Genomic DNA, 17,139 nt, shown 5'->3' with positions numbered 1-17,139 from the left:
GCGTGGCTCAGGCAGGTCATTTCTCTCCTCGCTGCTGGAAACGGGCCGGAGAGACGATCACATGCAGGAAATTAAGTCTCACATTCATTCCTAAGAGGCTGAGTCACACAGGAAATGTGCCACACAACCAAGAAGAGGAGCTAAAAGAGGCTGAACAGCTCCGTAGAGCTTCAGAGGAGGGGACGGTGCTCTGTGGGGTTCATGCTCTCCAGCTTCTGCAGGTTACACCCTCTGTGCGTCTGCGTCCTCGCTGCTGCTTCTTCTTCTGGTGACGTCATTTCTTGGAGGACCTTCTTCTTCTTCATGTCCCTAAAATGTGTCCAACCTCAGCTAAAAGGTTCCAGAAGTCAGTGAAGCAGAATCAGTGAGAAAAGACTTCAGACATGTTGTTCATCAGAGGAGACTAAAGAAAGACAGAGAACATGTTGATCCAGAACAACAGAGACACTATAGACCTCCACTACACACTGACACACTGACTAACTAGCACACACACACTATAGACCTCCACTACACACTGACACACTGACTAACTAGCACACACACACACTATAGACCTCCACTACACACTAACACACTGACTAACTAACACACACACACTATAGACCTCCACTACACACTGACACACTGACTAACTAACACACACACACTATAGACCTCCACTACACACTGACACACTGACTAACTAACACACACACTATAGACCTCCACTACACACTAACACACTGACTAACTAACACACACACACTATAGACCTCCACTACACACTAACACACTGACTAACTAGCACACACACACACTATAGACCTCCACTACACACTGACACACTGACTAACTAACACACACACACTATAGACCTCCACTACACACTAACACACTGACTAACTAACACACACACACACACTATAGACCTCCACTACACACTGACACACTGACTAACTAACACACACACTATAGACCTCCACTACACACTGACACACTGACTAACTAACACACACACACTATAGACCTCCACTACACACTGACACACTGACTAACTAACACACACACTATAGACCTCCACTACACACTAACACACTGACTAACTAACACACACACACTATAGACCTCCACTACACACTAACACACTGACTAACTAGCACACACACACTATAGACCTCCACTACACACTAACACACTGACTAACTAGCACACACACACTATAGACCTCCACTACACACTGACACACTGACTAACTAACACACACACTATAGACCTCCACTACACACTGACACACTGACTAACTAACACACACACTATAGACCTCCACTACACACTAACACACTGACTAACTAACACACACACACTATAGACCTCCACTACACACTAACACACTGACTAACTAGCACACACACACTATAGACCTCCACTACACACTAACACACTGACTAACTAGCACACACACACTATAGACCTCCACTACACACTGACACACTGACTAACTAACACACACACACACTATAGACCTCCACTACACACTAACACACTGACTAACTAACACACACACACTATAGACCTCCACTACACACTAACACACTGACTAACTAGCACACACACACTATAGACCTCCACTTTAACCCCTTGCTGACCAGCTGATATGGTTGGTATGTTGAACGTTGTAACGGCTCATGCTCGTGTGGAGGGAGTGAAGCGTCTCTACCTTTGTTTCCCACCTTTTCCAGCTCCAGACAGAACTCTGCATGTGGAGGTGGAGCAGGTTCGACATGCTGAGGCTCTGCATGGAGCCCAAGGTGTTAGTGGGAGGAAGCAGTCGGAGCAGAACGGCTGTTGATGGATCCAGAAATATCCTCCATATCCTGATTACAGTTTATTGAGCGGCTCTGAGATAACGTATTGAACGGATCGCTCCGCCCCGCCGAGGTCACCGAGCGGAGAGGACATATCTCACCTTCTTCCTCTTCCTTCTCTCTCCGTCCTCAGACTCTCAGACGTCCTCTGGTTTGTCTTTCTCCTCCTGCTCCCTCCGTCCTCGCTGTGGTCTGAAACTCAAACCCTTTGTCCTCCCTCTGACAGCTCAGGAGTCACCGTAGGAAACGGATAAAGCACTAAAAGCTTTTCCGGCTCCTGCTCCGACCTCCTGATGACCTCTGTGGGCAACTTTCCCTCCGAAGTTTGTTTCATAACCTCTGAGCTCCTGCTCTCCGTCAGATGAACACTGACTATCATCATCATGTCTGGTTGTGTGGTCCGTCCTTCACGTTTGGTGCAGAGTGAGACATCGCTAAAATTCAGCTTCTCTGGAGGATGAATCCCAACAACTTTGGTAACAACAACCAATCAAAATGGCCGCCTGTTCGCACGCTGACAGTGAAGCTAACATGTTCTTCTTCAACAACTTCTTATAGTTCAGCCTGAGGGGAACATGAATGGAAAATGTCACCACAGTCCATCCAGTAATTATTGAGATATCTCACTAAAAACTAAAAACTAACAATGTGCCTCATGGTGGCGCCAGAGCATCGCCACAGTTGATAGGATTCATCCTCTGAGGACCGTGAACATCTGTGCCAAACTTTTGGTGGCAACAACCATCAATTAAAATGGCTTACGGTGATGATGCTAACATGCTAATGTGTAGCAGGTATGATGCTCACCACGTTCGCCACTTTTTTTTGAAGGTTTGAGGTTAGAGTTTAGAGTTTAGAGTTTAGAGTTCTAATTTATCATTTAAGTTGCTGTTTTGAGGATTTAGAGTTACTTTTATGGTCTAATTGCTGTATTTAGAATTAGAATCTGCTTTATTGGCCAAGTATGTGAACACATACAAAGAATTGGACTTTTTCCTGCTCTTGCGTACTTAAACATAAACAGACTAAACACACATTTAACTTTATGGTCTATGTAGGAACTAAATATGTGAATATATATATATATATATACATATAAGACAGGAGAGCTAGGATGCTGGAATAAATGTGGAATCAGGGGTCAGAGATAATTATTATTCTTGTGCTCACAGCTGAAACCAGAACACGATGAAGGAGGAACGTCTCCTGGTTCGACCTGAGAGGACTGGAGGCTCTAAACTGGAGGAAACAGCACTCTGAGGTGTTAACGGAGCGACATGCTTCCTGCCTCACTAATCGTGCACCCCCACTTTAAACACTTTAAACTAGAAGCAGTGTCGCTCTGCAGAGTTACGGCCGGAGGTGAAGCCCTCACACACCCCCCCCCCCCTGCAGACTCTCTTTATGCCTCCGCTGACCTCTGACCTCTGGGTTACTGTCACAGCAGCAGACTGAAGCCATCAGGCGTCGACCCCCCCCCGTGCTGCCTGCTCCATCATGATGCAGACAGACTGAAGTCATGGAGGCACGAAGGACACCTGACTACACCTGAACTCTGTCTGTGTCTCTTTTAGCATCTTGTGTCTTTCAGTAGTCGTCCTTCGTCTCTCTGTAGCTGTTTTGCTTTTCTGAGGTTATCATGAGCCTCCTTTTCTCTCATCTTGTTCCTTCTGTAGTTTCCCTTCGTCTCTTTCTGTCTTGCAGCTCTTCTGGTCAAACCTCGGACCCGAGGCTGCTCAGTGGATGGTAGTTAGCTGGACATCTTTGCTCTTGTATTGGGTTTAGACAGACTAGAAATAATCTAAAATGAGTCTAATTATGTGACTCATCTCTTCGCACACACTTGACGGCTGTTTTTTTTGACAGGCATTCTGGGTAATGTAGGAGTTGTGAGCTGTGGAAGCTAAAATAATGACCCGTTGATCTCCAGGGTGCACTGAGGAGAATATTATTATAATATCTTACATACACCCCCCCCCTGAAGGTTTCCAGCCTCAGCGGTGGGACAGAGGAGGCGATGGCTGCTGATGTGTTGAGGCTTTTATTGTCACGTAGGCAGAGCTGTAGCGATGGAGGGGTGGGGGGGGCACTCTCCATGTCCTTGTCAAGGACCTAATTACCTGCAGCAGGAGCGGCGGGGAGGGGGGAGGAATAACACAGAGACCTCTCATTTTCTTATTTCCTGAATCGATCAGCTGTGACAGCTCGGTTTGATGGCAGCGGGGTGGGGGGGGGGCTGATTTAGACCTTATTTACATTCATTCTCTATATTCTATATTCAGTATTCAGTCCCATCGTCCTAAATAAAAGCCCTGCTTGTCTCACGTTCACACACTCCGAGGAATATTTGTGCTGTAATGATATTTCAGTCACATCTGGTTCATGTTAGATCATGTTTTAGTCTTTGAGTCTTGTTCCAAACCTTTCTCCTTTTTATCTCATGGTTTTGTTAGTGTAAAGGATGAATCTAAGAGTCCTTGTGAACGCTGACCCACCTGCAGCGGTTATTGGACTATTAAAACAACCCCAAACCCCAAAGAGCCCCCAGAGCATAGCTTCAGTGTGTGAATGCAGCCCATTTACCGTTAACTTCCTACTGGACGTCCCTCAGAGGCTGCAGGTATTTAGGGGGGTGACGTGATGACAGCTACCTGCAGCCTGGAGGTGTTTAAGGTCCCACTCCTGCTGAGTTCATGCAGTAATTCAGTGATGTGCTGAGCAGTCACTCAGGCAGGGGGGGGGTTAGGGTTAGTGGGCATGACACCGCTAACGAGACTCTTTTAGCACAACAATGATCCTCTACTTCTGTCTTCACACCCTCAGTCATCATCATTTTATCTGTGCATTGATTATAGAACAGGATCCTTGTTCTGCATTGATCCTCTAACAGACGTAAAGAGTCTGGATCATCTGACAAACATCAACGTCCACTTCGCTCCATCGACCCACCAAAGGAAGAAATCACGGTGGACATGATCGATTTGTCGAAGCTGTTTTGAAGCCTCGGTGGGCGTCGCCATCTTGCTTTTTTGGAGCCAGGAGTGACGTTGAATCCACAAAGCATTCATTCCACCCTCTCTTCCTTACTAAATGAACGTCCTGCTGTGTTGAAGAAGACAGTAAACTAGAGACTGAGAGCAGAAACTCATTGTGATCACACTTCCTGTCCGTCACACTGAGCTTGAGTCCTGCAGGACGTTTCAGTCGTGTGAGGAAACCCGGCTCCTCCTCCAGGGTTCCCGGCCGTGGAGGCGTGAGCGGCGTGCTGATGGCCGGGGAACAGGTGCGGCATGCAGTCAGTCCTCTAAGTATAGACCCCCCCCCCACCAGCAGCATTCCTGCCGCGCCTCCCGCTGCAGGGGCAACAATACAGCGGCTCAGATGACGGATCCCCATCACTTCTTCCCTCCGCCATGTGACCCCCCCGTCCCCCCTCCCGAAAAAACAAGCCTTTCACACACTTGTTGCTGCAAACACACAAAGCCAGCGAGGCCCACGAGGCCGCAGTGCACCAAATGATCTGGTTTTATCACCTTTCTTATGTTTTACTGGAGCGATTAAAACACAGGATGTCGCCCTGATGGGCTTCAATGGAGAAGAAAAGAAGAATTAACTGGCTCCTCTCTGTTCATATCCTGGTGTCTGAATGACTGGTAGGTACTAAAAGTGTTGGAATTGGTCCAGTAGATCACCTCAGCCAGCAGCACAAAGAAGTTCTCTGTATCGCTCTCTGCAAACACACCAGACTACATTCACAAAAACAGTCATTTAACCTCGCAGAACACAGGAGCTGCTGGTCCACTGCTGCCTCAATCAATAACCTGACTTGTCAGCTCAGATCCAAACTAATGATTTAAAACACCAAAGTCACACAATAACACCAACTAACTACCCAATGAAGGCAGCAGCAGACCAGCAACTCCGGTCTTCTTTGCGGTAAAATTGCTGTTTTTTTTAATGGAGTCTGGTTGGTTTGAAGCGAGTAGAAAGAAAGAGAAAGGCTTCAGGTCCCCGTCTGCCTGATGACAATGTAAAGCTGATATTATTGTGATGAATGTTACTTTAAAATGTGTTGAAAAGGCAACAATATCCTAAAATAACACTAAATGATAAACAGGTAATGAGCGGCTCAGACTAACGAGACGTGATCAGACGTGATCAGACGTGCTCGTCGTCTGCAGGACGAGGCGGTCGATCTTATCTAAAGAGCCGAGCGAGTCACATCTCCCTCTTCTATCTGAGCTGCTTGTCACATCTTTTTAGGACGTCCGTTGATTCAAACAGACAGAGCAGAAGCGTCGCTGCATGTAAAAACAGTGTTTTCATCTTTTCCTCTCAGGCTCATCTCAGAGGGAGATATTGTTCTTTTCCCTGCACTGTTTATCTGGCAGCTTTATTTGGTCTTTGCTTCCTGCTGTACTCACATTCATGCACTGACCTCTGACCTCTAAACGCTGTCTGCTGCTTCTGCTGCTTCCAAATGCCAAAGTCTGAATGAATGAATGAATGAATCCTCTGTCTAATTCTAGTTATTATTTTAGATCCACTTAAACAGGAACATGCTAACATGCTAACAACAGCTCCCTTTTTATTCCTTTAACCCTGAAAAAAACTGATTTAAATATCTTGATTTACTTTCTGTGGACTTATAATATAATATATTGCACATATTTTTCATAGTCTTCATCGTCTGTATATTTTATTTTCATGTTTTCCTTCTACTTCCTTATTTCTCTCAGTGAAGTCCTTCTGACTGTACAGTGAAGCTGATCCTGGCTCTGAGTGAAGCTGATCCTGACTCTGGTGTGTGTAGTGAAGCTGATCCTGGCTCTGAGTGAAGCTGATCCTGACTCTGGTGTGTGGGGTGAAGCTGATCCTGACTCTGACTGAAGCTGATCCTGACTCTGACTGAAGCTGATCCTGGCTCTGACTGAAGCTGATCCTGGCTCTGAGTGAAGCTGATCCTGGCTCTGACTGAAGCTGATCCTGGCTCTGAGTGAAGCTGATCCTGGCTCTGGTTTGTGTAGTGAAGCTGATCCTGGCTCTGGTTTGTGTAGTGAAGCTGATCCTGGCTCTGGTTTGTGTAGTGAAGCTGATCCTGGCTCTGGTTTGTGTAGTGAAGCTGATCCTGGCTCTGGTTTGTGTAGTGAAGCTGATCCTGACTCTGGTGTGTGTAGTGAAGCTGATCCTGACTCTGACTGAAGTTGATCCTGGCTCTGAGTGAAGCTGATCCTGGCTCTGACTGAAGCTGATCCTGGCTCTGGTGTGTGTAGTGAAGCTGATCCTGGCTCTGACTGAAGCTGATCCTGGCTCTGGTGTGTGTAGTGAAGCTGATCCTGGCTCTGAGTGAAGCTGATCCTGGCTCTGGTGTGTGTAGTGAAGCTGATCCTGACTCTGAGTGAAGCTGATCCTGACTCTGGTGTGTGTAGTGAAGCTGATCCTGGCTCTGAGTGAAGCTGATCCTGACTCTGGTGTGTGTAGTGAAGCTGATCCTGGCTCTGAGTGAAGCTGATCCTGGCTCTGGTGTGTGTAGTGAAGCTGATCCTGGCTCTGACTGAAGCTGATCCTGGCTCTGAGTGAAGCTGATCCTGGCTCTGGTTTGTGGAGTGAAGCTGATCCTGGCTCTGAGTGAAGCTGATCCTGGCTCTGGTTTGTGGAGTGAGGCTGAGAATAATGAGTTAAAACAAAAACACAGTAGCTGCACTGAATGAATAACCTGCTGTGTGTTTTCAGACCAAACCAAAGGAACCTAAATGTGGATCATTATCTGGACGTTGAGGTCCAGAGCCCCTCCGTCCTCCCCCTGCAGCACAGGATCGTTACTCAGTGGAACACATTGATCTGCAGTAGCAGGTAGAAGTCAGTCTGCTGTATCAGGGCCGCTGACCTAAACAGAGGAGGAGCTGAGGGTGTTGCAGCTCTTGCCCAGTTAGTCAGCGTGTAATTGCTTGTGGCGGTTTGCTCGCGGCTCAGACCTGCTGCAGTAAACACCTGGTTAAAGCTGTGATTGGGCCGGTGCCCCCCCCCCCCCCCCCCCCCCCCCCCCCCCTGTGGAGAACAGGAGCAGAAACCAGTTCATCACCGACTGACGGGGAGCGTTACTATGTGTGTTCAGGTCCAGTGGAAGGTTCAATAGGGGCGATTTAATCATCGTACATTTAATTGTTTTATCCCTGGTCCTCTGTGTCCTCATCCTGGTGTGTGAGTGACTGGTAGGTAGTAAAAGTGTTGGAACTGGTCCAGTAGATCACCTCAGCCAGCAGACACCAAACGGGCTGCAATGGCTGCAACGTGATCCTTTGGGACAACTGCACCTGATCACAGTAGGTCCACTAAAAGAGCTTGTTTGATCCACTGACAGGCTCAGAGTGTTATTCTAAGTGTGTGACAGCATCATGGAAAGGATCCCTACAGAGAGAGACCTGGAAGATCCTTTTGGTTTAACCACAAACAGCACACACACCAGACTACATTCACTAAAACAGGGATTTTAGAGAACAGGACACAGGAGCTGCTGCCTTGATAAGTTCATTTGTTTTCTGTTATTGTGTGACTTTGGTGTTTCAAAAGATTAGTTCAGATCCAACACAATACTTGTGTAACACACAACAACACAAACAAACTAACCAATTAAGGCAGCAGTAGACCAGCAACTCCTCTGTTCTCTTACTTAAAATGAGTGTTTTTGTCAATGGAGTCTGGTGGCTTTGAAGTGAGTGAAGAGAAACAGCTCTTCTTATTGTGTGTATAGCAGCAGTTTAAAGAATCACTGTCTTTGTCTCCTGTTTTCTTTGCTCATGTGAAGCCCTTTGAGATGATAAACTGTTAGCTACTGTTAGCTCCATAAACATGAACTGGAATTAGCCACAGCCTTTGGCTACAGTTAGCAAAAGGCTAAACTGTTAGCATCATCCAACATGGCTGCTCATCTGCTGAGGATCCTGTGGATGTTATCAGAGGTCTGATAATAATAACGCTCCCTCCATGACAGAAGCTAATGAAGCCGGACTAATGCAGGACTGGAATCAGACGTTCAGCTACGTCTGAAGGGACCGAGGCCCGTTTTCTCTCAGAATTACAACATGATGAAGGTTATTATGGAGATTTTGCCCAATTACACCAAAAATAAACTCCCTCTAATTTGTATTTGAACAGAAACAGGGACCTTTTCCATGAATGAAACATTAGTAAAGAGCTCCTGAACATCAGCCGCCTGTTTAACGTGTTATTGATCTACAGAGAGAGAAAGGATCCAGAGTGAAGGTGGTGTTCATGACATGATTTATGGGCGCTGAAATTGAAAGTGAAACCCTCCCCCCCCCCCCCCCCCCCCCTCCGGCCTGCACAGAGCACATACATGTACTGTAACACACACACACACACGAACACACACATACATTGAGTGTGATTGCGGCTGTGCGGTGCAGCGGTGCAGCGGTGAGGAGGGGTCGTCCTTGTCTCCCTGCAGCTGCTTCATTTCCTTGACATGCAGCCTCTGACTTCATGACGGCGTATCAGGGAGGGAGCAGCACCACGAGCCAAGTTAACACAACATCTCACAGCAAATGGTGCAAATCCAGAAGACGTTCTGGACGCATCGAAGCCTGTCTGTCTGTCTGTCTGTCTGCCTGTCTGTCTGCCTGTCTGTATTTTAGTGGGATTTCCAAAGTATTAATACATCTTTATTGACATTTGGGGGGGCGCTGACATGGACAAACAAGAACAAATCCAGAAATTTAGTTAAAAAGAGGGTGTCACTTTGTGTTCAGCTGGCATTAGATGACACACGAAAAGCTAAAAAATGTCTTGTGATGAAATGACTAAAGACAATGAGCTGTTATTTAATCTCCATTTGGTGACCAAATCCTGACGTTAAAGTACAAAGTTAAAACCCTCTGATTACAGTCAGATGCAGGTAAAATCCCTGTTTTTGTGAATGGAGTCTGGTGTGTGTGCTGAGAGCGATATAACGGCCTGAATATGTGTTCATTAGTGTCATTTAATCAGGATGCAGGATTAGATTGAGCTATCTGGCTGCTCTTTTCCTCTTGTACTTTTTAAACCAGAACCGTTACAGTCAGCTCGTCAGAGCCACCAAACTCTACTGACAAAAACAGTAATTTTACCTCACAGAAAACGGGAGTTGCTGCTCTAGTTGCTGTGACTTTGGTGTTTTAGAAGGTGTGTTCAGATCCAAACTAGTGTGTTGTAACACCAAAGTCACACAATAAGTCAAACAAACTAACCTATAAAGGTAGCAGGAGTCCAGCCACTCCTGTGTTCTCTGAGGTAAAATCCCTGTTTTTATAAATGTAGTCTGGTGTGTGTGCTGTTTGTGGTTAAACCAAAAGGATCTTCCAGGTCTCTCTCTGTAGGGATCCTTTCCATGATGCTGTCACACACTTAGAATAACACTCTGAGCCTGTCAGTGGATCAAACAAGCTCTTTTAGTGGACCTACTGTGATCAGGTGCAGTTGTCCCAAAGGATCACGTTGCAGCCATTGCAGCCCGTTTGGTGGCTGCTGGCTGAGGTGATCTACTGGACCAGTTCCAACACTTTTACTACCTACCAGTCACTCAGACACCAGGATGTGGACACTGACTCTAGTTCTCTTTCACCGTGTTTGAATCAGTCTTGCAGACATTCATCATAACACGCTCTACATGATCACATCAGATTCCAGGTGAAGGATCCCCCCCCTCCCTCTGATGTGTTGGATCATGACGTTGCCTCTGGCTGACAGCATGTCACCAGTAATGGACGTGTCTCCAGTTTGGCGTTTTACTGCCGTCTTCCTCCGTAAAGACCCTCTCTCTGATTGAAGTGCTGCTTTTACTGACAGGAGGTGATTTTTACGTCCTTCCTCTGTAAACCAAACCAGGCCGGGTCAATAATGAGCACAATGACATGACTGTATCTGTGGAGGGCAGAGGCAGATCATTACCTTTAATAAAAGAAGTATTGAGCTTAGATTAAGAAGCTTCCTAAATATAAAAGACCTGCTGTCGTTCAGTGAAGTCTGTGGACGAACACGCTCTCATGTGTTTACACACCTTATCAGCTGCACACTGCCCGGGCTCCTTCCTCTTCTTTTAGGGCTTCTATCTAAATGACTTTACATACACCAGCGACAGTAAGTCTGCCAATAAAACACTCGTCTTTGATTCCAGCAGATGAGTAATTTATTGCGAGGTGGTTGTAAAGAAATTTGCTAAACTAACAGAGAGCAGGAAGTAAAACGACGCTCGTCTGTGGAATCTGTTAATCATTCGAACGTCCAGCGGAGCATCTGTGGCTTCAGCATTCAACAGAAATCAGATAATTTAGTCGATGATCAACTCCTCTGGAGATCAGCTAACAGGCAGGGCTCAGATAACGGTGGACGGAAGTACAGATACTGCAAAGACATTGATCTAAAAAGTTAATTTTTCATTAAAAGCACGTAATGGAGGGCTGGTGGCTCAAAGGTGTTTCTGTCTCCTGGTCTGCTGCTGCTTCCATCGGATGGTTTGTTTGAGTTATTGTGTGACTTTGGTGTTTTAAAGGGTTCATTTAGATCCAACACGATATTCATATAACACACAATTACACAAACACACCAACCGAATGAGTGTCAAAACAGCAACTCCCAAGTAAAATTCCTGTTTTTGTGAATGGAGTCTGGTGTGTTAGCGCAGAGTGATGAAAAGCTAAAAAATGTCTTGTGATAACACACAAAATGACTAAAGACAATAGTGTGTTATTTATTCTCCATGTAGTGACCAAAGCCTGACATTAAAGTACAAATATTAATAAACAAATATGAGTAAATCAGCAGTTAAAAACCTTTGATTACAGTTAGACGCAGCTAAAATCAATGTTTTTATGAATGTAGTCTGGTGTGTGTGCAGAGAACGATATAACGGCTGTTTGTGGTTAAACCAAAAGGATCTTCCAGGTCTCTCTCTGTAGGGATCCTTTCCATGATGCTGTCACACACTTAGAATAACACTCTGAGCCTGTCAGTGGATCAAACAAGCTCTTTTAGTGGACCTACTGTGATCAGGTGCAGTTGTCCCAAAGGATCACGTTGCAGCCATTGCAGCCCGTTTGGTGGCTGCTGGCTGAGGTGATCTACTGGACCAGTTCCAACACTTTTACTACCTACCAGTCACTCACACACCAGGATATGCACAAAAAGGGCCACGTTTAAAAACACCGGAGTTACCCTTTAAGTACAGTAGACCTGCACAGGCTGCTGAAAGCTTTAATATGATCACATTTGTTCTGTCTTCTCTACTACTAATTGGCTTCCTGTTGCCTGCAGCAGTCTGCAGGTCGTCAGGTAGGATGGAGCTCACCTGCTCTGATTGGCTGCTCAGCTATAAGAGCTGCTGTCAGTCGCTGCCCTGTTTCTTCCCCCTTGATGGACGCCATCTTGTGGGCGTCTTCCTGAACCCCCTGCCGTCCATTGCCCCACTTTATTTTAACTTTGCTCCAATGTTGTGAAAATATAAATCCCACTCATCTGTATTGGGTCCTTTTTGTCTCTGTTGAGCCCCACAGTGGGAACCCCCTCCCCCCTCCCCCCTCCCCCACACACACTGCTGGGACCCTTCAGCTTAAAGGAAGCATGGAAGCGTCCCATTAGACACACTGTGGTTAAATAAAGGCTTCTAAAAACACTCACTGACTTATCCCTTCCTTCCCTGCGTATATTCATGAGATGTTTCTGTGTCTTCCCTGCTGGTGGGGTTGTTTGCTCGAGCCGTCCTGCTCCGCTAAACTCTGGCTGAGGCACAGAAATCCTAACAGATTTCTGAATCCTCTTCAAAGGCGGGAGAGAAAAGCTCGTCTGCACGGGGAAGAGCTTTGGTAGCGACTCGGTCTTTCCTGTTCCAGTCCTCTTTGAGGTTTCAGAAATAAAAGCCGGAGGAGACAATCGAGCTCTCAAGGTGATTCTAGAGGCCCGGCTGTGCTGCACAGGAGGAAATGCATGTGGAAGTAATTAGCTGAAGCTGAGAATGCCCCTTAGATGAGTAATATGTGAGTCTAATATCAGGAAAATATGCATATTGTTTCAGTGTTGGTGCTTACACAGTGTTGATTAGCGCCTGATGGTCCGCTGAACGCCGTCCACACACACACACACACACACACACACACACTTGACAAGTCTCCAAACAAGTGGAAAATATCCGTCAGCTGAAGATGTTTTCCAACACAAACAGACTCCAACTTTCCTCAAAAGTTTGACTAGCTGGAAACAATAAAGAGGAGCTCGGCATTTTTCACAGATTATTGAGGTCTGCACACAGCGGGGGCTACGTGGCCAAAAGTAAACGGACACAAGTTCACTGCCTTGATATGTTGGTGCACAAGCAAGAAACAAAACTATAGAATAAAGATATTTACGATACAGAATATGGAAGAAGAATAACCACAAACAGCCGTTGTATATCGCTCTCTGCACACACACCAGACTCCATTCAAAAAAACAGTGATTTTAAAACCTCACAATAAACAGGAGTTGTTGTTTAGTTTGTGTTGTATCCAAAATAACCCTTTAAAACACCACAAGTCACACAATAACTTATATTAATATATTTCTATAGTTTGGTTTGGGTAAAGAAAAGTAAAATGTTGAATGCCACAGTCACATTTTAATCAGTAAGTTTGGAAAACTACTTGTTTCAGCAGCTGGTGAGCAAAAAAAGTCAAACATCAAGCCCAGATGATGAGCTGCATCTTTCCTCACAACAACAGTTTATTGATTTTGACATAAAATTGGTTCAGCTGGTCGACCTGCGCGTCCTTTAACACCTGCAAGTAGCACTTAGGAAAAAAAAGCCATGACTAAAGGATCTGATGTTTCTGTTGCTATTAGAGCGAAGCTACAGTAACGTGCCGAAACAGCCGTGCTGCTGCTGCCGGTCGCTACCAGGGGCAGATATCTCATTGCCCCTTTAAAAGAAGGTAAACATGATGAGGATCTGCCCCCCCCCCATCCCTCCGTCGTATTAAAGCCCTCAGCTCCGCTGATGAGGGGAATGCTGGTTACCAGGCAACACGCACTCACAAACTGCTGGGACGAGCAGGTGCCGAGGACTTCTGCTGGTGGGCGGCAAGCGACGGTTGGCACCGGCGTCGCTTTCAGTGGTCAGCGAGGCTATTTATGTCCCGCAGCCCATCCCATGAAGAAAAACATGGCCTCGAAAAAGTTCCACACTGATGACAAGTGGGGCTGTTGTCAAAGTGACCCGGCGGAGGACTGACTGAGCCGTAAAGGGCAGAAAGAGCCCGTTCTGGACGGACTCCCCTGTGCTGGACGTGATAATGTGTGAGGATCGACACGCTGACAGCTGGAGCACTGCACTACATCAAAAATAAAAATATATGAAAACCTTATGATAGCTGGCACTCCCACCGGGGGGGGGGTCTACAGTCAGCTGGAGAGAAACATGGAGGATCAATGAGTCTAAAAATATAAATACATGCACACATACTAACTAATATGTGAAAACTATTAGCAGAGCAAGAAAGAAATGGTTAGCTAAGTGGTTAAAGTAGTCGGCTAAAGTAACGGTAGAAATAGTTAGCTAAATCTAATCGCTATATGGTTGTGTAGGTTAAGTATTTAGATAAAAATAATGAATGAACTGTTGAAATGGTTAGCTAAAAATAGTGGATAAATGTTGAAATGGCTAAAAGTGATGGATAAACAGTCAAAATAGTTAGCTAAATGTGTTAGCTAAGCGGTAGAAATAGTTAGCTAAATGTGTTAGCTAAGCGGTAGAAATAGTTACAATTATGGCACAATGCTAATAACTGGCCATTGATCATTAAATCAGTTTGATTTTCATTTATTTCACTGTAAACTGAATTATGTTTCAGGTTCAAGCTTTTAAATGGACAAAAGAATCCGAAGACGTCACCTCGTCAACATTTTTAGACCAAACGTTTAAATTATTTACCCGGAAATTCATCAACAGATTCATCAAAATGTGTTAAAATCTCCATCTTCTCTTCTATTAACGCTTTATGGAGCCATGGAGCTACTGAAGACTGCAGGAAAGTTAGGGCACAACAAGCATTAGGACACACTTGCATGACATAATATGTACATAGGTAAATAAATAAGTGTATATATATATATATATATATATATACATGTGTGTGTATATATATATATATATGTATATATACTGCAGACTGAGTACAGATGATCCAGTCCTGCTCTTAAACGACGTATATTCACATTGTGTTTCCAGTAAAAGACGCCCGATGTACTTCCTCTCTGTTTATGCATTTCAAAGTGAGACTTGCTTTTAGAAATTCAGATTAACATCCACATATGTTAATTTCTGTGGAGGATCAGATCATCACTTACGCTGTACGGCAGCTCTTTGATGTGATAATGTTTCTTCTCAGCACGCAGGTCGTTTATTGTGTTGGAGATGAAAAGCACTAATCTGAGACCTTCATGTAACGCAGGGAAACACACACCTCCACCACTGAGGGGGTTCTTTTAGTAATATTTCAATATATTGATGCTTCAGAATCGATCTTTTTCTTTCTCATTTCAACCCCTCAAAGTCTGAGCTGCTGCAAAAAGAACCGAGAGTCTATTATAGTTTTTATTTTAGATCAGCTTGGACAGGAACATGCTAACAAGGCCTCCCACTTCATCGGGTTCATTATAGAGTATCAGTGGAGGCTAACCCAGAAGTTAGCATCGCCCTGGTCTCCTGGGTCCAAGTCTGGGGTCCGACCCGTCTTTCTTCCCTACCAGGAGATTTCATGCGTCCATCACAACAAAAACTCAAGTTAGCGGAGGGCTAACAGGAAGTTAGCGGAAGGCTAACAGTAAGATAGTGGAGGGCTAACAGGAAATTAGTGGAAGGCTAACAGGAAGATAGCGGAGGGCTAACAGGAAGTTAGTGGAGGGCTAACAGGAAGTTAACAGAGGGCTAACAGGAAAATAGCGGAAGGCTAACAGGAAGTTAGCGGAAGGCTAACAGTAAGATAGTGGAGGGCTAACAGGAAGTTAGCGGAAGGCTAACAGGAAGATAGCGGAGGGCTAACAGGAAGTTAGTGGAGGGCTAACAGGAAGTTAGCCGGCTCAGCAGGCCTGACAGTCCTCCAGGCTCTATGGGCCCAACGATGAGGACAATCTGGGTACTTTTATATCCTTTGTTTAGCTTCGTGCTCCTCTGAGAACCGTTCCTAGTTCCTCTGCAGACGTCCGTGGATGTTAAGAGTATTTCTGTGAGCTCGGTCTGAGTGAAAGGAGACGGTATTTAGGGCCTAATATCTCTGCTCGGAGACTTTAAACTCCCCTACGTCCAGGTTTAATCTGCTAAATTGAACACATTGATCTCTGAGATTAAAAACCAAACTGCTGCTTCCTGTAAGCGGATCTCACTCGGGTTCAGGTGTCAGGAAAAATCCCCGTGGAGTCGATGAGAGAAAGAGGAGCCAAGTCGCTGCACGGACACCGATCTGAGCAGAGTGAACTGTGAGAGGCCGCTGGAAGCACAGAGTGGTTTTTTGTGTCTTTGCGTTGACTTTGCATGTAATTGTGTCACGGGACAAACTCACTTCACACCTGAAGAACAGAGGGAGTGTTTTTGTTCATGACTCTAGAGCAGACATGTCAAACTCGAGGCCTTCAAGGCGAGATCATTTCACGTGACCGTCGGTGAACAGCACTCCCACTACTAATACTACAAATCCCACAATGCACTGAACTAGCTAGTCAAGACCCCTGCAGCAGCCCCTCCTCCTGCAGGTATAGCAACACTTAGGCAAAATAAAAGGCTAAAGGAAAAGGAAATAAGACTATAAGACAAAACATCAGTACCAAAACAAAAAAGGATATTTTATTTATTTCATTGAGGAAAAAGTTTGGTTGTTTAAATTCATATTTCTGAATAAAACATAGTCACTTTTAGACTGTTCAGTAAATGATGAGCCCAACTTAGACTGTGTTTTAAATCCTGGCCCCTTCTTTGGTTGAGGTTGACACCCCCCTGGTCTCTCTGTAAACCTCGAAGCTGCCGTCTCAAAAACAAACACTCTTCCCGCTCTGATTCCTTCAGTATCGGCGGCTAAACCCACCGACGTGTGTTTGCTTCGTTTGGCCACAAGTTCGGCAACAAGCCTTTTCCCGAATCCTCTTGCAGACTCTTCCCGTGATGACACGGCGCTCTGCGGATGAGTTTACATAAGCGAAGGCCTCAGTCGCATCTTTTTCCACCTCGCAGGTAGAAACAAGGCCGTACTGTTCCGTCAGGGCTGACAGGTGCACT

This window comes from Pempheris klunzingeri, chromosome 22, assembly GCF_042242105.1.
Source record: "Pempheris klunzingeri isolate RE-2024b chromosome 22, fPemKlu1.hap1, whole genome shotgun sequence".
NCBI classification, from domain to species: Eukaryota; Metazoa; Chordata; class Actinopteri; order Acropomatiformes; family Pempheridae; genus Pempheris; species Pempheris klunzingeri.
Note: the sequence above shows the minus strand (reverse complement) of the source record.